This window comes from Sinohyriopsis cumingii, chromosome 2, assembly GCF_028554795.1.
Source record: "Sinohyriopsis cumingii isolate HCF-2022 chromosome 2, ASM2855479v2, whole genome shotgun sequence".
In the NCBI taxonomy this organism is placed as follows: Eukaryota; Metazoa; Mollusca; class Bivalvia; order Unionida; family Unionidae; genus Sinohyriopsis; species Sinohyriopsis cumingii.
The window spans coordinates 73,533,553-73,558,988 of NC_142962.1; the positions used below are offsets into that span (position 1 = coordinate 73,533,553).

At 41.0% G+C, this 25,436-nt stretch overlaps 1 protein-coding gene across 1 annotated transcript in view; it reads left to right on the forward strand.

Annotated features, from left to right (window-relative positions):
• Positions 1-25,436, forward strand: part of LOC149805175 (uncharacterized) — a 77,138-nt gene that overhangs the window by 41,392 nt on the left and 10,310 nt on the right. Inside the window, exon 2 of the mRNA XM_089948091.1 lies at positions 18,947-18,992. The gene's annotated coding sequence lies outside the window, so the exon portion shown is untranslated. The remainder of the gene's footprint in view (positions 1-18,946; positions 18,993-25,436) is intronic.

Genomic DNA, 25,436 nt, shown 5'->3' on the forward strand with positions numbered 1-25,436 from the left:
GGCTTCGTGATCTAAGGGGATGGCTTGAGGTAATTTAGCCGTGTAACAGCACAACGTGTTGTTGGGAAACACCTCCATGGAACTGTCACTGGGTAAGGTTAAGTAAAATTGGTTTTGGTGACTCATAATTCCAGAGTTCTGTGGCTGTCCGAGGGGATACTACTGGACGTCAGAGGCGTGTCTCCGCCCAAAATGGGGTTCTGATTGTGGTTGGAGTGGCGACTGGCAATGGCAATGGACACAAGGTTCCCGTGGTTCCCGTTCGAGGTGAATTTCAGGGAGGGATTAGGAAACAGGTAACCGATGCAACTGCTCAATAAAATGGTCCACAATTGTTTGTCTCCTTGTTGCAAACTCAAATTGGCGATGGCTGCCCCGATGACACAATACACCACGAAGATTTGGCAGAAAAAGACGATTTGCGTTTTAGGCACACGTTCTCCACACCACACCTACAAGGGTTGTTTTGTAAATCTTGCACAGAAGAACTAGGTGAAGGAGGAGTGGTCGACGTAGCTGCGTCTGCTGTGTGAAAGGGCATGATGGTCACTTCTTTTTATAGTCGATGACTTGCGAAGCGTCGATCCAAGAATCAAAACTGGGTGGATATCCTTTCCAACGTACTTTGACTTCTTTGACACGTCGTTTGCCCACTTTACGGGTTCTGCGTTCGAGAATGCTTTCGATGTCGTACACGTCGTCTTCTTTTTTGGTGACACGTTGTAACTCGGGCAAATAAAACGTTCCTTTGAGCACTTCTCCGTTCATGTCTTCCAATTTATAGACGGCAGGATGACGGCCATGCACTCGTCCAGTGACGCGAAACAATTCGGTCGTCCAGTTAGGTAAGTAACCTTTGTCGAAAGTGCGTTTGGTTTTGCCAATGCACACCCAATCTCCTACGGCAAACATTCCACTTTTCTTGGGGACAGCCTTCGTCGGGGACGTACCAAACAGACGCTCAAACACAAGCACTTCGTTGTCGGGAGTCACGTCTTGCGGGGCACGTCCGATGCTTCGATGGTAAGATTGGTTGTACGCTTGCACCAGGTGCAGTAAGATGTCGATGTACTTCAGAGTGTGGTGATGCGTAAAATATTTCCACATGCGTTCTTTCAAAGTGCGTTGAAAACGTTCCACGATGCTGGCTTTGGTTTCGGGATTCTCGGTGGAAAAAAAATGAATGTCACGTTTCTTTAATTCTTTTTGGAAAGCTTGGTTCAGAAATTCGGTGCCTTTGTCCGTTTGCCATCGAAGAGGGTGACGACCGCTTTGTTTCAACACCCGTTGCAGGGCTCGCACTAACTCGCTGCTCGATTTGGAAGTCAAGGGCACGACCCAGGCAAATTTGGAAAAGACGTCGATGACACAAAACAAATATTTGTAGCCGCGATTGTAGCTGGCCAAATGAGAGACATCGGCTAAATCGGCTTGCCATTGATGATCGATGCCTTCCACTCGGGTGCGACTTCTGGCAAACTTGCGTCGAATGGGTTTGTGTAAAGTGTAGGTAGCTTGTTCTTGTAACCATCGTTGCACTTGAGGTAAACGGAGACTTTTCAGTCGAGTTTTGGCAGCACGATACAATTTTTGAACTCCTGCATAACCTGCAGGATGGGAGGGATCGTAGTAAATGCTGGCTAAGACCTTTTCCATTTTTTGTGTGTTAATAAGTCACCCACTCTTCGGTGATGCTACTTTGGGTGGGTCGAAAGGGTGGTTTAGAAACGGATTTACGTGTCCGATGGGCTACCGGAGTAGAAGTCGAAGGTAGTGGTGGTGGAGGTGGCAATGGAATGGCTTTGGTTTTCTTTTCTGTTTTCACTTCTGGTTTCCCTTCTTTCTTTTTCACTTCTGTCGAAGGAGGAGTGGACATCATCTTTTTAACCCAAGCTTTCATTTCTTCTCGTTGGGGTGTGGGGGACAGGGTCAACAAGGATGCTGGAATTTTACTCGAAATGGGAGCTGCTGACGGTGTTTGAGACACTTCTCGCATCTCTTCTTCCTCAGGCCTTCGTGGGGTAGCATCTCTGGTGACCCCAGGGGATGGTAGTAGTGGTGGTGGTAATGATGATGATGGTGCTGGACTTTTCATCAAGGTCCTAAAATCTTTCAGAGTGGGTAAAGCTGTTTCGTCTAAAGCTTTCTGGTGAAAGAGTTGCAGTCGTTGCAAGAGTTGACCGTACTTTTGCGATGTTTCTGTTTCGGACAAATCTTGGCGATCCATCAAGGACTGCAATTCGTGTTGTAACTGGGACATCTCACTCAAATTGGGATTGGGAGGTAAATGCGGGGTGCGTTGTTCTTGCCAACGATGGTATTCCATCCATCGTTTGCAAGGCACTAAAGCTAGTTTTCGTCCTTCCATGGGGTTGTCAGGGGTCGATTCTGAGATCTTGGGACTTCCGAGGGCCTTTTTATCTTGCTCCCACCAGTCCTCCCAACATGGTTCCCAAGACTCCTTTCAGTATGGGGCCTAACAAGAGAGGTAAAATGCCTCCACGTTGCACTAATATCTTCTTTTTTTTGACGAATGGGAATTTTCTTTTGAACCATTTTCCGAAGAACGTGACGATGTTTTCCTAAGCATTGTTTCTGGTGTTTGGACAAAGGGATCGTGCCTTTCAAAACGTTCAAACAACATTCGCACACGGTATCGATGACCTCTTTGGAGGCCGTTTGAATGAGTTTTTTTCGTAGGGGTGGAGAAGCTTTGGACAGGACAGATAACATGTCCCCATGTTTGGCTAAACGTGGTGGCAGTCCTTTCCTTTTCTTTCCTTGGGGTTTTCTGGAGGGTGACATCTTTGAGTCTTCAGGAGCACCAAAAAAACCACTGATACCCTACTTGGTCACAGGCCTTTTTTATACTGGAACGCGTCGCCACTGATTGTTTTTACGTCGTATCAGTTTGAGGACAGGCATAACACGTCGTGCAGGGGTACGTAACGGACTAAATCGAGCCAGTTCTTGCTTGGACAAATCCAGTAAACTTTGTAACATGCCCGATCTTTCATGGACTTTGATTTTGGGAGAAGGTACTTTGTGAGCAGCAGCCACTGCCACTAAATTGGAGGGTCCTGCCACTGGGGAAGTTCTTTTGGGGGTCATCAACGGAGAAGTTCTTGGTGTGATCAACGTCTCCAAGTGCTCTTCATTTCCTGGTGTCATCAACGGAGAAGTGGACAAACGTGAGGATGCCGGAGACGCAGTCACTGCCGTGGAAGATCGTGGTTTGCGAGTGTAAGGTTGCGTCCTGGCCGAAGTGCCTCTCTTGCGACTAGTTTTCTTCTGTGGACTTTTCATTACTGGGGGCTTTTTCTCTGTTTCTTTTTCTGGGGGCTTCTTTTCTTTTTCCGGGGTGGTGTCTGGTAAGAGGAGGGTCCCGCCACTGGAGAAGTTCTTCGTGGGGACCTGGTCTTTTTCTTTTTCTTCTTGGGGCTTCGTTGGACTTTTGTCTTGGGTATAACTTTGGGGGCATTAGGATCCCATCTTAAGAGTGAGCGAATGATGACCCCTCCTAGAGTACCGATCCCTCCAGGTTTCAAAATGATTTGTGTTTTGGTTTGAGTGTCGATGCGGAGATCGGCCAGTTGGACAAAGCGACTTTGTTTCGATCGAAAAAGCGTTTGGTTTGATGAGGAATCTGAATGATTCCTTGGAGTAATTGACGTGCCGTCACCGTGAACCATCGTAAGACTTCTTTGAGACTAGCTTCTAAGACACGGGCTCGTGTTTGTGGATTTTTTTCTCGACTGATGCCATACAAGGCACGAATCAATTTGACGGGAAGATGCGACTGAAGGACGACATGTTCACACTGTGTGAGACAGACGAAAAGGGGTCTGAGGTTTTTATAGATTTTTTATGGGGAGTGAAATGAAGTCGAGGACGGAGACGTGTACAGGACAGGCCCTCCGTCTTGGCACCAGTGGTGAAACAAGTGGGTACGAAATCGCAGATCCTCGGGGGTCGTAGGTTTCAAATCGACGAGTAAATAGGCGTGTGGTGTTTAAGTGGCATCGTCGTACGCCTGAGTCAGCCAAGGCGTTCCTAACTGTTTAGCTAAGACTTGCACTTGCGATTTATCTCGAGGGCTTTTAAACAAAACCACGTAATGCGCATTGAAACTGATGGTGCGATGGGCTTTACTTTGCTGAAACAAATTTTGGGTGATGTAAACGACACTGGCATTACGGTGATGCCCTTTGCGCGTGAACCACAGTTTAATTTCTTCTTCGTCTTCTCCTAACATGTCGTCGAAAATGACCAAATGGGTTTGACGGGAGTCAGAGACGATGCTGTCGTCTTCTTTAGGAATGCCTTCCACAAACACGATGGAATCGCCTTGACTTTCTCGCAAGAGGTTGTACGCCGATTGCCACTCTTTGTAACACCACACGATCCGTTGAGGTGGCCGATCGATCAAATGATGTTTATGTTCGATCAAACGTTTGACGAATTCGGTTTTGCCTGAACCGCTAGGTCCAGCAATGAGCATGTTAAAGGGATGGCGAAGATACAAAGCCTCCCAACTGGCACGATCTAAGTGTTCGTCGATGACTTTGACAGTAGAGGAAGAGGGAGCAGAGACAGCAGAGGTAGCCATAGTGTGAGAAATGTCACTTGTGACACGAAAAACAAACAAGACAAGAGTTTATATACTTTTTCAGAACACGTTTATTGAATTTTTTTTTTTCAAACATGAATACGAAAGACAAAAATACATAAAAGCCAAAGGCTTAAGTACAAGAATAAAAGGCACATGATAACCATGAACGTTGAATGAAAGCAAGTGTCTGTACAACAACAACATGTTTTGGGTAATGTTCTAACCAGTTCTATAGTAGGGGGTAAAGTCACACAAGTGTCCTCCCGAAAGGGTCTTTCAGGCCTGTCCACGACAGTCCTGTCCTGGGTGACGGGTTCTTCTGGCACCGTCACTAACACGGGTTGAAAAGTAACTTTTTTCCTTGAACAACTCTCGTGCATACTGGGCCACTTCTTGTGTCCAAGCCTCAAAACCCCATTCTTTCCAGGCACGGACATCTGTCCAATGGGGATGTAAGTCACAAGCTACACACACATCGTCATACACGTCTTGGGTAGCTAAAAGTTGACGAATCTTTTTTACCCGTAGAGGTCGAGAAGTATCCAGATGAAAACGCAAGGCTTTGAGCAAAAGGAGTTTTTCGTGACCATTTAAGGCCATTGAGGTGGTAAGTACTGATCGTAAAGAGTCCACAAAGAATCGGCTGGTAAACGAAATCCCAGAAAACAAGTCACTAAGACACACACCACTTGTCGTCCCAAATTGAATGGATACAGTTCTTGTAATAATCGATGGTAATGATCCACGGTTTGAATATGGTCATTGAGTTCCTTCCACGGAATCTGTTGGATTACATGCGATAAAAGTCGTGGCATGGCAGCCTGTTTTTATAGTCTCTTTGTTTCGGAAACATTACACGTACTTTCTAGCCAGACATCTTCGTTCTCCAGTAGGGAATCTAAATGTTGCATACTGTAACCGAAACGTCAGACTTCGTTTAGAAGTTTCCTCTTCCGCTAAGTAGATTCCACGTAAAATATGTCTGTAATCCTTTACCTTGTCTATCTCAATGTTTTGTACTAGGTGAATCTCGAAGTAACCAAAATGATCAACACGTGGATCATCGGGGGCCTGGAAGTATTGAACAAGGTCTGACCACTGAAACAATTTCTGACGAATCAGTTCTCTTATACCATTCAGGTACCAGTGGTTAAAGATCTGGTGACGTAACGGATGCAATTGTTCTTTACGTTTCACTTGTATTTTCACCAGCTCTCGGTAAATCCTTTCTCTCAACTCCACAGGCAAGCCCAAAATGTTCTCTTGTAAAGTATTCATAAGTATATACACTGTTTTTGGAATCGTTGGGTGGTGTCCAAGAGCCTCGTTTAACTTTGTGCCTAATGTAATATCCACTCATAATCAGTCTTCTTGTACTTCGGAACATAGCATAATTTAAAAACGGATGAATCACTTTGAGTTTGCGTTTCACTTGTATTTTGATCAGTTCTCGGTAAATGCGTTCTCTCAACTCCACAGGCAAAGCACGAATGTTCTCTAGCAAAGTATCCATGAATAGGTCATACTAAATCCTATTTGGTCTGACACAAGAAATGTACTCTTTGCACAAACATGGTTTTACTTCAGTGTCGAAGTTAAATCCTTTAGTCACTAATTTGCACATTACAATTCGTTCAGAAGTTTCCTCTTTCACCAAGTTGACATTGTGTTCAAGATGTTGGTAATTCGTTAACTCTTCCTCTGGAATTCGATGCAGTAAGTTTACAATGATGTAGGTAGAATCGTCCATAACAAACCAATCCTTTTTAAAACTAGAGGATCGTTCATCAATGTCTGTCCGATGGAACACTTTCAATTGAATCAATCCTTGTATAGCCTTCAGGTACCAGTGGTTCAAACACCGGTGACGTAAGGGATGCAATTGTTCTTTACGTTTCACTTGTATTTTGACCAGCTCTCGGTAAATGCGTTCTCTCAACTCCACAGGCAAAGCACAAATGTTATCTTGTAAAGTATCCATGAACAGATTATGGTAAGAAGTTACTTCAATGTCTCGGTCCCACTAAGGGTAAGTAATGACAATTCGGTGACCATCGAGCATGTTCTACGTAGGCCGAATCTTGCGGTTCCCAGTGGTGAAGTGACACACCGCAACTGAAGCACTTGACTTTATCTCCTTCGCCCAAGTAGAAAAATCCGGCTCTGGCTAATTCTTCAGGGGTCGGTCCTCCCAGATACTTAGGCCATTTTCCTTTGAACGATTGAAGACGATTTTCGAAGTCGCAGTATTCGGACAAACGCACAGGGAACGAATATTCGTCTTTCACAGGTTCGTTTCGATGAAGGTTGAGTGACATGGGTAGGAGTTTGCTCAGGGCTGGGTGACATCCGTAGGGGGGTAGACGTGAAGGTGAACATTCCCCTTTAAACCCAGTAAAGTGTCCAAGAGGACGAGCGGCATCACTTTCGCATCCCACAGGTTTGACACGCACAGCATCCCTTTCCATGATAGGGGTAGGGACACTAAAGTTCCCATGATGCTTTACGGCATCGCTCACGTCACAGCGTACAGCATCGTACCCATCGCAAGGCTCACAATCGCATTCCACTTCCGAAGCCTCAGACTTGAATTGTGCCTTTCTAAACAACTTGTTCTGTGTTTCTCTGAAAGTATTCATCTTGTTCGCTCGGTCTTGGTAGTCCCAATGAACTATCGATCTTGCCTAGGGTTCCTTTTTATATACAGTCCAATACCGACGTGACCGTACGGTAAGGTGAAATGATTGGGAAGTCTCACTCGCTTCTGGTACACGATTTGATAGATTTTTTCCAGGGGTCGACTGACGATGTGGTGAGTGGGTAAACGTACAATCTTGTTCGGTTGATAGGTGGTCACTTTAAAGTTTCCATCCTCTCCCGATTGCAAGGCTTCTTTCAATACCCCAAAGTTGACCACTCGACTGGTACGATGATTCAGAGTCAGTCCTTTCACTTTGCACGTCGTGTGCACTTCTCCTTGTTTGTCCCGGTATTCGTAGCCGTAATCTTTGGGACCACCACTGACGAAACTTAGAATCTTGTCGTTGGGATGCTCGTCTGTCCAGGCTCCTAAACGGTCTCCTTCGATGTCAGGGTGATGTTGAATCGGGTGATGGATGTAAATGCAACTGTCCGTGTCAAAGTACAGGACGCGTTCTTCTAACAGTTCTAAAGCTTCGTACAATTTTAAGCGAGCATGAGATGTCACGTAAGCCGCAATGATGACGTTTCCAAAAGGGTCGTCTTGTACAAAGTCCAGATCTTCTTCGTAATTGACCAAGATCAAATCCTCGCGAACGACGTCCACGTGTTTCATGTACTTGGTTTTGTCGTGAATCATCTGGAAGTAGCAGGAAGGTTCTGTCAAATATTCCGTCTTGGGTAAACACGGTCGTTGTGCCATTTTACCCCACAAGCAATTTAACATCACTTTGGCAAACGATCGCCTGCCTTCGTTTTTTCGATGTGGTCTAAAGAGATGCCTTCTTGTTCGTAGTATTTCTCTTTGAATTGTATTTGGTCTTCGGGAGTGTGACACCAGGAAGGATAGCCGCTGGCTTCTTGTTTCAGTTTCAAAAAGGCATCCACGTAGTCAGCGAAAATGCCTTTCTGAGTAGGGTCACCCTTGTGGTATTGTTGTGTCTTGGGAAAGTGGCAAATTTCGTACACTTCTAACAGTTGGTATCCCATGTCCAGAGCTTTGAACAGTTCTACGCTGACCCAGGTTCCCGTCAAGGCCCGTTCTTCCTGGGTGTGCTGACAAGGCTGATCTTGGTTGTACGTTTCGGCACAAGTACGGCACAAGGGAAACATCAGTTTGCCTTGACAATGGTGAGGTAAGACGGGATGGTATAGGTTCGTGGGAGGCAAAACTTTACACTTGATCAAGCCTTCGTATTCTCGAATGTTTTTTCAGGTCGATGTGTTCTGTCAGCAATTGCGGGTGCCCCACAGGAAAGCGACAATATTTGCACACGTAGGGATACAGCGAACACACGTCCAAGTATTTGATTTCTTCTCCTTTCTCTTCGTCGGCTTGGTACAGCAAACAGGTGGCATTGGTCCTTCCTCCGTACAAACTATCCCTCGGGTTCAGCGGGTCCATGAACTGGTAACTTTCCACGAGGCGTTTAAACTCGGGATCGGTTTTCATACGGTGATCGTACTCGTGTTCCCACATTTCCACCACTTGGTATCCTTCCTGTTCCAACTTTAGGCGCCGCTGACAAGTGTCCTGGTACAAGTCTTCCATGGTTCGTTGTAAAAACTGATTTTTAGTGTCGCGGTCAGGGTAACAGACGGGACATCCGTGAAATAAGCAACCGTTAAACTCGTACACGATCTTGGGGTTTTCTAAGTCCCAGCCATCGACCGAATACGTTCCGATGGTCTTTTCGCCTCCTCCGTTGCGGGCATGCTGAATCCATTTATCTTCCTTGTCGCACAAGTAATGTAACCAACGTAGGGCTTTGACCGAGTATTGACGTTTGACATAGTGGGTCGTTTGAGGACTGATGACAGCCACGGTGTTTTCAGGCATGAGTCGTTGTCGATACACTAAGGAACACGCTTTGGCAAGGGTGCAAGCTTCTTTCAAAGGATCGACCCCTCCGTGTTCCATGAACAGTTCTCGAAATTTTCCACAGCAACGTCGTAAAATGTCCACGTCGGAACGACAATACTTTAACATTTCTTCCTGAAAGTCGAAAGGGTCAGAGGCATGAGCCTGGTACCAAGCGTAGAAATCTTCTCGTTGTTCGGTACGCATGTTGTCGGGGTCGTAATAGTGAGCCTCAGGCAAATGGGGTAGCACGGCGTGTTGATTGGCTTCCGTATTGAAAAAGTGAGGAAAGTACCCTTTAGCCATTTCTGTCATTCCAAACGTTTTAGGCATTCGACTCAAAGGCATGGCCAAATAGCTCATCGAATCTTTAAACTGTACTTGTCCCACTTGCATGAAAATGATTTTGGCTCCGTTCAAAGTGACTTTAGGACGTTCGGTGCCTTGTTCCGTATAGTATCTCAAAAGAAACTGTCCATCGTATCCGGAGAAATTGTGAGCCATCACCGTGGCATGACGATGACAATCTCCGTAACGTTCGATGTCCTCTTGGCTCCACGTCTTGTCGATGGGATCTAAGACCCATTGGGCAAAATCGGCTAACGTGTTCGGTCCTCGAAAGATTTTTTCACGCCCTCCGGGAATTTTGCTGCAGTGAGGGCAGTGACTGAAGATAGGTTCTTGAATGCACTTCTCGCACGCTCGATGAGCCACGCAGAAATTAGGAATGTGAATGCCGGTCTCCTGCATGCATTCGAAATCGAAAAAGATGAAATTGCCTTTCTTCTTGTGACCATCCTCTTTCTCTGGTGGGGGTTGGTATTTTTGCACGTAACATTCGTGTTCCAAGTCCACGATGTGGTGACAAATGTGACATTTTTTCTTTCCTGAACATACGTGTGCCTTGGTATTATTGGTACGTATGACTTGTCGACACGTAGGGCACAATCTCAGGAGTTGACAAGCACATTTCTTCTGTGAACCTTGCGTCTTCAGATGTTGTTGGTAACAGGTAGGGCTGACAAACGTGCGCAGACAAGTTGAACAAGGCACTGGTTCTTCGCTCAGACAGGGTGGAGAGGCCAAACATCCTGGGCATTTCGATCCACAAGACTTGTGTTGCTCTCGATTGTTATAACCATAATCACATTTCTCACAATAATAACTGTATCCCAGGAATGCAGTGATACTGGTAATGGTATCGAAATGGTCATCGTGATGATAAAGGTGAATGTATTTTCCGTCCTTAAAATCTTGGCCTCGAAACAACAGAGACCCACGCATTTTTTGAGGGTGCACTTTCAAGGTGTAGCGTGGAGCTAGGGCATCTTGCAATTTCTGCATCTCAGGAATGCCACAGGGTGTGTCTTTGGACAGGTCAGCTTGTTGCAACAGGAGTTCTGCTTCATTTCGTTGTTTGGCTCGGTCCGATTGTCGAATAGCTTTCCAGGCTCTTTTCCATTCTGTCGTGTCGTTCTTGTTGGCATAGGTTCGTCCCACCACGATGGCTCGAGCTAAACACATCTGGTCTTGAGGGTTGTTAATTCGGACGAGACTCTTTTTGGTGCTGCGAAGGTCGTTCACCAATAAGACCTTTTTGCGTCCAGTCCCTTGAGGAAGAGAGACGTGAGCCATTTTCAGTGTGGCTTTACCATCGGTGATGTCAAACTGGTCATTAGATTGTTGTACGTGTTGAATCTTGTCCATGACTTTGGAAGGGGTTAGTTCTGCGGGTCTGCTAAACTCGATCCAAACAGGGGATTTCAAACCGTCGTGATCTATGGATAGTGTCAAGCGATCGTCTTCTTTGGGTTGACATTGTCGCTTGAGTGCGGTGAGCAAAGAATCCCACATCTCGGTGATAAACCCTTCTGCTTTCTCCAATGGTACGTCGGCCTTGAAATCTTTAAACTTCACTGTGTAGGTGTAAGCCGTGGTTCTAAATTTTCTAGAGGAGCGCTTTTCCGTCTCTCGAATGGAATAGTATTTTTCAGGGTTGACTAAGGGTGGTGAACTTGGTTTAGAGGTTTCAAATTCTGGTTCACTCATGTCCTCTTCAAAATCACTGGCATGAATTTGTGCCAAGATTTCAGCCCTGGTACGAGGCGATAGATCACGTTTCTGCCTCTTACTTTCTTCTTCTTCTTCTTCTTTCTTCTCGAATGAATAGGATCGTTTCATCTTGAGTGAAAAACGTCAAATGACTCAAGTTTAAACACCATAGACTAATTTATAGTCATGGCAGACCAGCGTATATAAAAGGGTGTGTGTCTTGTCCTTTCACTATTCATTTCACTCTCAAACCGAGCACAACGATGGAAGAGACTAATCAAATCGAACGTTTCATCAGAGCTTTGTGAGGGGTCATTAGAAAATTCTCTTCAGACCAGCCGACGGACTACTCTCCTTCCTTTCGAGATAAAAGTCAAGATACTTGCTATATCTGTCAGAAGAAAGGGCATTATTCTTCAGAGTGTCCAGACCGTCAAAAAAGAAGAAAAAAACAGGGGCTAAAAAAGACAAAAGTCAAGATACCTGTTATTATTGTAAAGAAAAAGGACATTGGTCTCCAGATTGCACAAAAAAGAAACAAGAGGAGTCAGAAGAAGAGAGGAATTCTTCAGAAGAAGAGAGGAATTCTTCAGAAGAAGAGAGGGATTCTTCGGAAGAAGAGAGGGATTCTTCAGAGGAAGAAAGAAGACAATTCTATTTACAAGAGGCAAAGAAACAGGAGAAGAAAAGAAGAAGGGAAGAAAATGAGGAAAAAACAGTGAAGAAATTCAAAAAACAGAGAGACTAAACAAGGAGAAAGAAGAAGTCAATGAACTTTTAATTAAAGTGTTCTGTTGTGAATTGTGAATTGAATTGTAAAAAAAAAACGGAGAAAAGAATAAATTAATGATACAAGGTAAGTGTCTTTGAGTTTTGATTTTAAAATAAGAAGTTACACTCACGCACTCATACACAGACACGTACTATAAGGGTAAAATGGGTGGGTTTTTTTTGAGTTAATGGCAAATTGAAATTGTATTTCTTTTCGAGAAATGTGAGTGGCCCTGAAAAGGGCCTTTTTTCTTTATGGTGTAGGGGTGAGTTTAAGCAATCAACTTTAACTGCCTTAAGCCTTTGCCACGGCCAAGGCCTACTTCTGGACTGCGTAACGTTGATGATGATTGGGTTGAAATCACTAAATGTGGTACGGTAGGCTTAGTCACAGGGTTAACGTGTTTAGCTCGGGAAGGTCGTATTCTCTTCGGTCGTAATAAAGAAGTCTGATACATTTGTTTCAGACTTCTTAACTCCGCTAAAATGTCCAGCAGTACCGTGACCGTTTGATTTTCACCCTCTTGTTTCTTTGCTGCTACTTCTTCTTGCTGTTGTTGCTGTTGTTTTTTTCTTACCTCTTCTTCTTGCTGATGTTGCTGTAGGAGAAAAGCTTGTTCCGCTTCCTTTTGTCGTTGTATAAATTTCTCCAATTCTTCTTTCTGTCTCTGTCTAAAATTCTCCACTTGCGGTAATGAAGAAGGTAACGAAGGTTCCGGAACAAATTCTTGCGAGGAGAGAAAATCCACAAAATCCCAATTCACCTCTTCTGAAAGTAAGTCCGGGTTCCCTTGGGCAGTCTCCCCTGTTGGTGCACCCCAATGGATCGTTTTCTGAATTTCCGTCATGTTGAATCACTGTCGTATAGATTGACTGCACACAAGCGCTAGCGAATCTATATAGACCAACTGACATCACAGACTGCTCTCTTCGGATTGGATGCGAGCTGACTGAATTTTGTAACGCGTGTTTGGATTGGTGAATGAACTCAATCCGTTTCAATCCTTCCTCTACCTATAAATAAGCGCAGTTCACTGCATTGATTCACCTGTTCTCGGCGCCTCAACATGTGGACCGATGTGCACTCTTCAACGCTTGTGTCAACGATGATGTTCAGGACGGACATGCTCATGTATGTCCGATCCAAGTGGACTGTTGTCCACATGACAAACACCAGTCTGTGGATACGTAGGATCTACGTTGAAAGACAAGGATGCCTGAAAAGAGTGTTGATTTACGGGCCAACAGTGAGACGCAGCCTAAGAACAAGAAGAAGACCAATGCGGTGCCATTTATGTTAATGAATACATTAACATAAACCCAAAGGCCCTTTTCAGGGCCAGCCATATTTCTCGAAAAGAGAATGACTTTTCAATTGCCTACCCCTTTTTTAAATTTAAATTTAAATTTAAATTTAAAAAAATTTAAAAAAAAAAATCCCATGTTCAATTCCCCTTGAGGCTAGAGTGACCCAAGACTTTTTCCCATGTTAAATTCCCCTTGAGGCTATATTTGCCCACGATTTTTCTCCATGTTAAATTTCCATTGAGGCTATATTTGCCCAAGGGGTCCTGTAATGCTAATTCCCATTGAGGCTATGGTGCCCCACTTTACTACTTCTAAATATTACGGCAAAGTAAGGGCGGATCCCTTGAAGTGAAGAGGAACACAAAATGATTTCTGCTAAAAACGAAAAACGAGCCAAAAGCTTTTTTATGTCAGTCAACACTAGAAAGACAGTGTGGAATCGCTTTTGCTCAAATATGATTTCATTTTCTACTGCGCCAGAGTTCAACTTGTTTAAGGTTTCGCCTAGCTTCAACGGCGAAAGATTGTATTTGTCGGTGATATGATAATCTTGGCTCGAAACGAAAAGGCATCATGCACATACACACAGAGGTTGAGCAACAGTTCGTGAATCTGCATCACTATTGTTAAAACATCTCCGACGCTCTATTTCGCGAAGTACCTGTGGTAATGCCATCTACTCACACTAGTGTTGGCACCAGTTCCTGCACATTTGCAATGTATATCGTATTGACGATTCTTCTAGTTGGACCAGTGCCTCTTGACTAGGTAATATGCATGGACTCATTGGAATTGTGTGAAATTGTTCCATTGCTGACTTGATAACCTTTGATAGCCATAGAGAGAATCAGTGCTGTTTTTGGGAAATTAAAAGTGACTCCCGCCGTAATATGAAACGGTACAGTGAATTTTTTTAAGAAATATTCAATAGTGAGACTGCAAAAGTCAAATAAAAATAATAATAATAAATAACAAAATATATTATTCATGGAAACTAAATATTTCAAAATACCTTGAGCATAACTTCTGACTGTCATGGTGACATCTTGAGAAGGTAAAGAAACGTGTATATTTTGTATAATGATAACAGTGTAAAATTGAAGTTCTGCGAAAACAGGATATATTTCATGTTATTTTACAAATCTACATTGCTTTTTCATTCATGTGTAATAAAACTAAAAATATTTAATATTGTCTATGTGAATAAATAAATACATAATTGTCAAAATGAATCGCCATACACTTATTGATGTAAACAAGAACCATGTATACGAGCACTGGCACAGGGAATAGCAGAACCTTCGGTACTCTATAATACTTTTGACACCAGTCTATCACACAGTCAGGTTGATTTGAAATTTTCCATCTGAATTGTCGACTTCCATCTCACACTCAGTGGTGATACTCCACTTGGACTGTATTTGAACAAAATGCACCATTTATAAATATGCTTTCCAGTTCCCGAAAAGTGTAATGCCAAAATAGAAGTGATAGGTTTTGAAAACGGTAAACGTTGCATGGCAAGGACTGGCGATACGTTTCTGTGCTCATGGACCTGAGGGCGATATGAATATGCAAGAGTTGCACTAGCTGGTTACTTGATCTCATTCACAGCTGTGCTCTAAGTTGCAAAACCGCTTTATACTTTGTTATTCATATGAACAACCTAAATTTCATTGTGCATAAAAATATGAGTCCGTCGTGGGATAATAAAATTTGACGCCACATAAAAGACATGACTTGCATCTCTGTTCGTAATGGTTCTTACTCATGTTGTACTATCAATATCTTTCTTTATTTTTTTAATCCTGAACAGAAGTTATCAGTTATAGAGATTCGTATTTCTCACTAAATTCTAATTTGACAGAACTTATATCCTAAAGGTGCTGATCAAGTACACATTGTAAAAAATAACAGTTTCACAGGATGACTTTGTCTTTCAACCACTACAAATGACTGCATGTACAAGAAATTAATATAATGTTAATAACGATTCCGTAGGGGGCACGTGACAGTGTTTTTAAATTTCTTTGTCTTGTACAATGTAAAGGAATCACATAGATTAATACATTATACCCTACTGTACCCCTAAAATGTACAGTAGAGCATATGAACCAATGATTCAATGCCGTATTCAAAATGGTAATGTATTCAAACCATACCAATCACTGATGTTACGGGTTAGTTACCCTTATAAAATAAGGCAGTTAGTTGCACCACAGTACTGAAATGCAGCGAAATATTTTTAAATTATCTGTTTCTAAAGGTTAAAAAAATTAATATTAAGTGAAGGGCTAAGAAATGTGCGTTACAATAGCTGCCATAGCTATTGCAGTATGTGTCGAAACCAAAAGGTGGCTATTTTTGTAATACAAGTGTGAAATGACCTAATGAAGGCTGCTATTTAAAAAAAACTACTTTTGTTTGTGATTTAGATCAGCGGAATAGGACCTGGAGTAAGTATTTATTTAAGTTATTGACGATCGTATGATTACAACCAGTGGGCAAGGGAAGAACGAAGGCATAACGCTTAAGCATGTATTCCAACAGTGGGCAGCGAGCTATGATGGGCATTTATACAAAGTTGTGGATGATGTATCTGTACCTAGGAGTCACTCGACAATGAGGATGACATGTAGGAGAGATGCTCATATCCGCTTTTCGTACGGTGCATCCCATCTTAAAACCTATAATGACGCGAGGATTGCACGCTTTGAAGGATGCCGCTTTGACGCAAGAAAAGGAATTTCTCCAAAATGTCATCATTCGACAACCTGGATGTATCAACCTGCCCGAATTTTAACGCCTCAGTCCTAACGAGGTGCAAGAGGCCAATATCTTTTTCGACCCCAAGATTATTTAATATAGCATTCAGACAAGTATGAGCTTACTGTGGTGGAGGCCTCAAGACGCTACAAGATGGCAGAGCCATTGTTCAGCAAGAAGACGTTCGGGCTTGCAAACGCACGGACGCGAATCTCTGTGTGGGAGCATCCGTGGAGAGCAAATCTGGTGCAGGCTGATCATGAACATGAGTTTATGGGCGCTACGTTGCAGCACCTGGTTAATCACGGTGTTCGCGTAAGTCAAGGTGAGGCCTGCGTCCACAGGTTACAGGGTATTCAGCAACAGGTCAACATCATCATGAGTGAGAGCTATCTTGTGCACCAGTCCTCGCAGGAGCGGTTGCTGTCTGGGCTCCAGAGATCTGCTTGGCTGGGCGCAGCGTTGAATGTGCTCGGTACCTGCCGTCTGTGGTGGCTTCTTGAGAATGGAGGTAACTTGGCTTGTAAAGACAAGGCCGGTCGGCATCATTTGTGACCCGCCTGTCGCGCCTGCAGAGCGCCTTCGCAGGTCAATGAGGCCACACATTGGTGCATGGGACCTGGTACGGTATTTGTGCGTGCCTGTGGAGATGGAAGGTGGGACGCGCTGTGCTATTGACCCTGTGTGGTTGCTTGAAATATACGTTCTAGCCGACCAGTCTGAAATTTAAGGCCAGCGTAATGGACGCAGCGTATGGCGGACATGGCATGAATAAACTCATTTCTTATCGAGACAATAGATTTAAATGTCATGTTAGTGATGAGCCTTAAGAGTGGCTCGCGCCATGGTCATTACTTTCATTATATTAGTGATATAGGTCCACACAGGATCGAGTACATCCTGGGGCGCATTTTGTGTGCCGTTTCTTTCATCCTTGAATGAACAATGCTAAGGCAAATTATTTTTGGCTTCGTCGCTTCGGGGGGGGGGGGGGGCGGCGGTCACACTCATATTCGACATAATTTACCATGTTCCGGTACAGAACTTCCGTTTCCAAGGATATCAAGAGTACAAGTGTCCGGGATTTGACAAATTGTGACTGTTTGCCTGGTTGTAATAAATATAATATAAGTCATATACAAATAACTTTGAGAGGACGAGAATATCCTGCGTGGTGTCTTTCGAATTGTTTATCTTCGTCGAATTGAGGGCAACAATGTTACCGTCCAAGATTTACAGGGATAGGGGTACGGAATCGGCTACCAAGCGACAGAGTTAGTCATCCTCGTACTAGAGCCGAAGAAAGAGCACACGAATTGGCATCAGGAGGTTCTCCAGTTTTCCGAAAAAGACTATTAATTACAAAATTCCTTCTTTTTTTTGTGTGTGTGTGGTGGTGGTGGTGGGGGGGTAGAGAATATCCCTAGAAATAAAACATCAAGCGAGGGTCCTTGTCGGAACAATTTAAAAAAGGGATGTTAGGGTCTGTGTGTATGCCTAAGATGTACTCATTTTTGTGACCTGTGTTGTAGGCCATCTAACCTCATATTTCAAAAGATAAATCCCTAACTAGAAATTGTAAAACGGGTTGAGTTAAAAATCCTCTATGTAGGAGTTCAGTTTGTGCAAAATATCATTAGCGATACACATTCAAGGTGTTCTTCATGCCCAGTTTTGTATTCTGCGATACATTTCCTATCAATGAAATTCATCAAGACTTTTATTAAGGGTCGACAATACCATTAGTGATAAAAATCTCCAAGAAAGATCCGTGTTAAACTCTTCGAAAAGGGGACGTTAGGGCCAAATACAGAAACTCTCTAAGAGTCGTTGAACTCGAAATCCTGTAAGTAGAGGTTCAGTTAGTACAAATTGTTAATAAAATAAACCCGTATTAAACGTGATTTTTCATAGCTTCATAGCCGGTAACCTAAGCTGAGACTTATTTCAATGATTCCACACGAAAATGTCTTCAAGATTTATTTTTGTAGGTCGTAAATATCCAAAGAGATAAAATTTTCAAACAAGACAAATTGTAAAAACATCCTTAAAGAGGGGATGTTGGCCAAATATTGAAACTGTCCAAGAGTCGTTGAAGTCAAAGTCCTCTGAGCAATCGTTCATTTAGTACAAAATACAGTGATCAACATTGCACGTGCTTTTCATAGCCGGGAACTTCAAACCAGACGAAATTGGTCACTACTTCTTTCGTCGGTCAAAACTATCTCAAGAGATAAAATTCTTAAAGAAGGGTCTATGTTATGTTATGTATATTTAACTTAAAATGTTCGTTAGTTGTTTACTCATTATATGCTATGTATTTTGGACTTGACATTGTTCAAAATCAATGTTTTCTGCCAGAACAAAAATGTTAAAATAGCTGATAATAGGCATTTCTGGCAATATCCCCACTTTAACTTATATAATTTTATTTTTAATTCAGTAATTCTGCAATACCGTCTTTTTGTTGATCTCGTCACTGTTTCTTACTGATGCACTATTAACAAGATTAATTAATTTTTATTTTAAAAAACTGCTAGTCTGAATATTACTAAACTTGTTGGTTAGCTTCTTTCTGCAAAGATTTTTTTTTTCATTTCCTCACTCTTGAGACATTCAACAAAAGATTTATCAACAGCGAATCTTGATGTCACATCCACATAGTCCCTGCCATCAATATCTATAAATTCTTTTGATGTATAGTGACATTCAACTAATTATGGACTGAGATTCTTCACACCAGCACACAGATGATATATGCGCATTTAGAGTCAACGTTTTTGATTCACTCTAATAGTTCAGCTTCATCAACGCATGCGCCCTAAAAGAAACGTAGCATATATAGGTCCAAGTCATTCTGTTCTCTTTAATTTCAGTTTTGTCTCGATCGAAAGCACTTTTAAACAGTCTCGGTTTTCTAAGGTAAGTGGGCTTTTTTGCTACAATTGTTAGACAGTTTGTTTGGTTCACACATTATTTGTCCATATTATGCGGAGGAAATGGGAGATAAAGACACAGTGAGGCAGCCTAGAAGGGCTGGATTGGGCGGCTACTGGACCCGCAATCTTTAGTTTACCAAAATATATTTGATTGATCGCGGACAGAATTAAGCTATATTTATGCTTTAAAGGACTATCGCTGTTTGTGCTGAAATTCCGCTACTACAACGAAAGTCATAACCATTTTTTAGTAGCTGTCATACGCAAAGATATGCGGGTGAAAACCAAAGTGCAAAGTGGCAAATTTATAAATATTTATGGGATCATTTGCACCGAAAAGAGTAAAATTGGAATTCCTTTGAAACGAAGATCAAAAACTCAGGAAGAAAACTCTGTTTTAAACAAATTAACAGGAATAATTTGTAAGAATCGAGTAAGCTTCACGTTTCACATTCATTTAGTTCTCGGATGATCAAAACTAATTTTCCATGCAAAATATGACAGAAAGTTCTTTGAATTGTATATTTTTATGGGTTCAAAACTGGGCAGGATACGTAGAATTTTACTAAAATCTTAAAGTTTTTAGCAATTATGACCGATAATTCTAAGTTTAGAATCAATTGTGCACTGTATGCATGACATCAAAAAGGGCACCTAGATATTTTGTTAAGGTCGCTGTATTACCGACGTTACGGTAATATTGTGTGAAACCTTGTCTGACAGAAATATGGAAAGGTTAAGCAGCATTTTTTTCTGTTCTCGCTTTGTGTATTCAAAGCCATGGAACAGCTCCCATTCGGAAACCACCACAAACGTAGTAATTAAACATAAAAGCCATGGTTTCCGAACCGATGTACTGAGACCGGGGGAGGGAAGTAGGACAGGAGCGTAACTGTTTTGCAAGGTCAGACTTGTAACGTGGGTAACATTTGATGCTTAAAAAGAGCACAAATTCACAAATTAGCTCTTGTTATCTCAGGTAATTACATGAAAAGTAAGTGATTGTCAAACAAACTGCATGTCACCAACCTGATTCAAACACGCTCTGACACTCATATGAATATTAAAACTAGGAGTCTAATCCGTTTCACAGATAGAGAGGCATAAACTTATTGCCAAAGTACAAAAAATACCAATGCATATGGATGGATTGTCGTTTATCGCAAAATCTCAGCAGGTGCAAGGCAAACGATGTTAATCGTTCTAAACTGATTCCTGATTTGGAAGAACCAAAATTTTGACTTGTATAAACATAAACTTGCATAAACATCAACATGCTTAAACATATGGTGTCTGATTTTTGTATAAATAATCAATACTTTTGTTCAAGTTTTCGGTTTCTTCAAGTTTTCACATTCATCTGATCCATTGGTGTACAACAGAAATCATAAACCTATCATTGTTTATATAACGATGATCAGCTGTGACACATTAAGTGTATGTGGTCAAGATGTATTTTGATTTTACATTATACCAAAGGAGTTCTAAAATGCTAATTAGTCCGATTCATGTAACGATCTAGTTGGTTTCAACAAATGATAGGACGAAAGGATAGGCATTGATTAGCTGATGTAATATGGGATAGTCAAATAATATCCATGCTATTATTGTCCTACAGAATAGCTTATAAATTTGATTTAGAATTTAAAGACTAAATGTCAACAGACATTCATATCGCAACATAGAGGTCTTATGTTGACGAGACACAACATGAGTTCGACCATTATTATCCGCCTTCTAGAGAAACGCAAACCTTCATGACTGCGTCATCACCGGCATGTAACAAATCAAAAGCTGGCAACTGAAGTCGTCAGACTGCTCACAGGAGAAACTCTTATTTCTCTCAAATGCCGCTGATATGACACATTTTCACCACAAGAATCTTGCAAATTAGCTCTTCAGAGAGTTAAAATATATCAAACAGTATCACGATTTTATTTCTGGATACAACAATGCAGACGTGTCATCTTGTTTTATTTGTTAATTTATTTATTTATTGAATATCGTTCTAAATTTGAACTATAATTAAAAACTAGACTGACTGAGAGAAAAACCAGTGTGTGTTGGCATTGGTATCGATTAATACCAATATATGAACATCCGTTTCCGAACACATTTTATCATTGGAAGGGTGATTTATTCCATTTTTAATTTTTCGGTTGCTTTGGTCATTTGACTCTTTTTGATAGTCTCAGGATTTTGTCAGCGGAAATTTTCACATGAGACAATGAGCTGAACTCGCCTCTAATTAGTTTGTTTATCTGATGGAAAAGTAATATTTGGCATCGAAATTATCAATGGACGCAGTACGTAGTTTTGTGTATTTTATGCATTGTCAAAAATAGGATTTTATCCGGAAATATTCTGTACACATGGTCTAAAGGACCCTTCAGCCAACCATAACTCAATAGCCGCGAGAAATACCATTAAGTGTCTGGAATGTACATCGATGTTTGTGGACATGTTGGACCGCGTCAGTTGCGCAACTGAATAAATAGGTGAGATTATATCTTCAAACCACCCATCAATATCAGCAAACTCTTGGGGCAAATTTATCCGACTAACCAAACTCTGGCTTCACGCATGGGAAATAAGTAAAAATTATATAAGCACTATGTACGCCTCCGTTACCTCACCCACAACCTCAGAACTGTTACCCCTCCATCCGAAACTTTGTACACTGCATCACTGTACATTAAGCACACATTAATAACCTAGTGTTCCATTTCTTCGATGCAATGAATTGGGCACACTCAACAGCATGCACACAGGAAAACACCCTGGGTTGGATCACATATTTCCCGAATTTCTTTACGGTACTCATTCCGGTAGAGGCCCAAGTCCTAAACGCAGACACATAGGAAATGAAAGTCAACTCGCTTGAAGAGAACTGTAGTTGGTTTTCCCTCTAACTTTCTTTCTAAAATCTAAACTGTACTCGGTTTATGTGACTTTCATGTATCTAATCCGTCATAATGATTTTTACCATATTTACTCCTCCAGTATTTGTCTAAAGAAGGCATTCGCTCGGAAAAACACGTCTCAAAGCCAATCTGTGATTTTAATTTGAATGCCGATATGTATATAAGATGGCAAAGTGAGAATCAAACGCTAACAGTATTACATCTCTAAGGTCTTAAATTTGAGTAACAGAAAAGAGTGAATAACATGCATTGTCAAGTTCAACATATAATTTTCTCTAGAATACAAAGTGAAAATTTAAAACTAACTTATAGTAATTTGAATTAAATCCCAAATAGTCCTAAAAGATTTATCACAAGTCTATATCTATAAAGTTCCTACTATATTCCAGTGGTATTCCAAACAAGATTCCAATACTGAAAGTGCTGACGTGCCTGTAGTCTTGAACCCGGTAATGTGACAATGGCATTATGTGTGATGATGTGCCGACAGTCTTTGATATATCACAATAATATGATCGCAAAAATTTCTTGTCTGAAATCACTATAAATCCAAAGTTATAAAAATGAGGACATTGTATTTATAATGAATAATAATTTGAATTAAATAATTCCACAGAAATGTAATACTGAACACAACAACATTGACTCTGCCTCAGATGTTAAATGCAAGAATCTGTACTTTCTCAAGTAAAAAACGTTTTATTAAAAGCTAAAACACAATTGTAGAACCCGGATGAGGGTCATACATTCGTTTTTAAAATATTCTAAGTTATCAACAAGATAAAATCTGTTATTAAAAGTACAATAAAGAACATGGGAAAGAGCGCGTATAACGGGTTCTTCATTGGGTAATTTCAATCTCTTAGACCCAGATCCAAATAAACATACTTATCTCCATTGATACTGATCCTAATATTTAATTCACACTCATAGAGAAATAACAACTGTCTTATTTGTTTACAAAATAAAAGCTTCTGGTCAGATACACAATGAACTTGGTTTTGACAAGATCAAGTAAAAATACAATTATATATACCACATAAGCATTGAGAAGAAAGCTAACAAATACAAATTAAATATACATTGCAGTCAGATTTTTGAGAGCTGTTGCCTTCGTGACAAGTTTATCCTCGACTGCACAACACACACACACAAACAATTCAACCACGCACATGTAACTAAATTTATATTATATCAACCCGTATCAGTTATACATTATCAAGAAGCACGACTGCATAGTTTGGAGCAAAATAAGAGTGCCATCTCTCGCGGACACCAAAGCAGATGTCGAAAGGTCACGCAATACAGATCGTAACCGAAGAATCAATTGCGAAGTCGATAAATCCTTCTTTGAAATGAGAGAAATTACTGTCACAGTAGTTAACACGGAAAAAGGAAACGCTTTATGCGAGCGCCAACAATAAGCTCAAATGAATTTCCATATTGATGGATACTTGTATCCTTTACTAGAGCGGAAGTTCAAACTAATGATTAATAAATAAGCTCATGTTGTTCGTGCGAAGCCGTCTTAAAGCGATATTGACTTTAAGATGGAATAAAATGACAGAAAGGATTTATTTTCAACAGCAAGCAGTAGTCAGTTAATGATTATCTTCATGTAGGAATGCATTTACATAGACTATTAATACTTTTACGTAAGTGAAATTTAAATGCTTAACATTAGGTATCACATATTATTAAAGACCCCCTTCTTGTACACAAACAATAGTTATTGTGTTTAGCGTGAGGGGATACAAAAATATTGGGATTTCCCAGACGTGTACCCACTCGGTCAGTTTCTAAACACGATTTCAGATTTATAAAGCATGTAGTTGCAGCAGTGAAGAAGTTGGAAAAGATCTAATCTCTATCGAGCAAAATTAATAGTTTTTTGAGCTTATGCTCTCCTTGAAGCTTTGTCCGAACATTCTCACAACAACAATGGCCATAATGTTTACTTGTCTAAAGAATTCATCAATTTCGTACCGTTGTTTCGTTTTCGCTCGCCAGTCACGAAAACTGGATTAAAAAGAAATCAGAGGAAGATATGGACAACTTTACTCAATATGTTTGAATAAATTGTAGAAGCAATATTCTTTGTACGACGATAAAGCCTTTAGCTTAGATGAGTTTTTCACATAGCAAAAGACATTTGAACAGAGATAAATAAGTTTTCGGAGATCTTCAGTTTGTTTAGACGTGCTGTTGACATGATGACATGGTTCGTTATATTCACGATAGTTAGATTTAAATGAATTTTTTGGTGCTCATAAGGACAGGAGTTAACTTCCTCCTGTAATAAAACGTATTTAAGGGATTAACACGATGTTCTAAATTTTAACATCGTATTCTGCACATTAATCAGGTCCTTTATGCAATATTTTCATGACAAAGAATATTTTAGGAATTCGCCACGGTAAAGGCACATTTGGCAGTTTTTCAACGTAATAGTTCCACTTCATTATAATAAAAAAAAAGAAGGATTCGAGTTAAGATAAATATTGTTTTTACTCTTGAAATCTAAAATGATGACGTAAATACCTATTTGTGATTTCTGTATTCAGCGGAAGAAGTAACAGAAAAGTGATAAACAACTGATGCCGGTAAACGTGGTATCGTGTTCGACCGATGACAATAATTGCCATATATGTTGTTAATGGATTCAATGCGGCATATTGCGTAAAATCGTTGGTCGAATGCGATATAACGCGAACTGTCATCTGTGGGATACCCTTTTATGTAGCGAAAAAGGAAAGCTTTTATCAACCTGTGGAGATGGCTGGTGTAAAATTAATACACATTTATAAACGAGGTTGTATTTTGTTAAGAATGATAATGTTTTGGTAAGTTATCTTGTTTTGTGGAGTAGACATTTGAACATTAAAGGCCAATATGGTCCAAAAACTCTACAAATAATTCAACTCCGAGACAAACAAGTCTGTGACAAAACACGGGACAGGTGTATGCCATGTTTGAAGTACATGATCATGATCGATCGTATTCTCTCTCTCTCTCTGTAAACGTTACTCTCTTAATTAAAATTATTCTCTTAATTAAAATCATTAATATACTTTGAAAATTACGCATCACACTTCGAAAGTTTCGAGGACAGTCAATCTACTTGTCAGGCGTCTGTGAAGTAACACTGTGAAGAACGGGTACCAGCTTCAACTAGTTGCTAGGTGCATAAATATGCGTGTGGAACATAAATTTGTATAATTTTCTTACGTAAATTGAAAAAGGTGCTTGACTGGATCCAAGGCCAATAAATGAACACTTTTACCACTATTGGGAAAATAAATGAAAAAATCATCCAGTGTCCACACAAACATCTAAAGATGCGTTCTGTTGTAATATTAATTTGTGTAGATACGTAATAATATGTAATTGACCTGGACAGGTGACTGATCGATTCGGAGCTCATTAATTAGCAAACTTAACCCTGAGTCAAGAAAACAAGTAGACCGGAATCACACTGAAGGGGTAATATTAAGTAGTCACTG